A 1065-nucleotide genomic window follows, 5' to 3' on the forward strand; every position below is an offset into this window, starting at 1 on the left:
TCTCTAAATTCTCCCCAAGAACACTCCTCGAAGTTCCTCTGAATCTCTTCCTTTCTTTACAACACACAAAATTTCTCTTTGAAGTAGCAAGGAGGAAGAAATCTCTCACTTTCCCTCCACTTTTACAATTTCTCGAAGAAATCCTCACAATTGTTACACACTAATGGAACCTCTCTAACCTCTAGGACCTTTCTAACATCCAAGACCTTCTAGGCTCTCCAGGACCTCTTAATTTTTGGCTAAAATGTTCTTTTAAAGTTGTGGATGAGCTTTCCCAAGAGTTGCCTAAGCATCCCTTCAAAATTTAGCCTTATCCAATGCTTGAGTAGGCACACCCATCGATTTCACAATATACGGCCTCAAGGGCGCCGTAGGCGGGCTTCTGAAGATTTTATCCTGGGGTATTTTTGCGAGCTCGTCGTCGGCGGGGTCAATGGCGCCGTCGGCGCCCTCATTCCATACTCCAACTTTTGGGCTCTTTTGTTTCCCACCCACCGTCGGCAGCGTCGAGGGCGCCGTCGGCGGGATCTATTCAAAATGTTCAAATTCCAGATTTTTGCGATTTCGATCACTTTCAACCTCATCGACATCTATTTAATCATGATAAACATAATTTTAAGTGACTAACTGATGTACTTAGCACAAATAAACTTTCACAACACAAAAATCACATTTATATATAAATTCTGAGGGCAGAATAGATGTTACATAACACACCTAAGTTTGGTATTTTCTCAACCTCAATACATTAATTCAGCATCGCAATCCAAGACACAACACTCAAAACACCACTCAAAACGCTAAAAACAAAACATCCTATGCTTAGTCTCAACTATACAGAGATCTACAAGAAAGCATACATCCCAAGCAATTCAAACACAAAGTTCAATTCTAAACACACATAAACACAAAGGTAGCATAGTAAATTTACTACTCATCTGATTCCGTGCTCGCTTCTCCTCTGAGATCACCCATTGATTGTACATGAACGAAGAGGTTGTAGAAGGGTCAGAAGGGAAATTCTTAGTCAGAATGGAAATTATTCAGTAGAATCCTCCTCTATCA

General features: G+C 40.7%; 1 pseudogene; it reads left to right on the forward strand.

The window, feature by feature from the left end:
* The window catches only part of LOC110034356, an 18439-nt pseudogene that overhangs the window by 5063 nt on the left and 12311 nt on the right, over positions 1-1065 (forward strand).

This window comes from Phalaenopsis equestris, unplaced genomic scaffold, assembly GCF_001263595.1.
Source record: "Phalaenopsis equestris unplaced genomic scaffold, ASM126359v1 Scaffold000002, whole genome shotgun sequence".
NCBI classification, from domain to species: domain Eukaryota; kingdom Viridiplantae; phylum Streptophyta; class Magnoliopsida; order Asparagales; family Orchidaceae; genus Phalaenopsis; species Phalaenopsis equestris.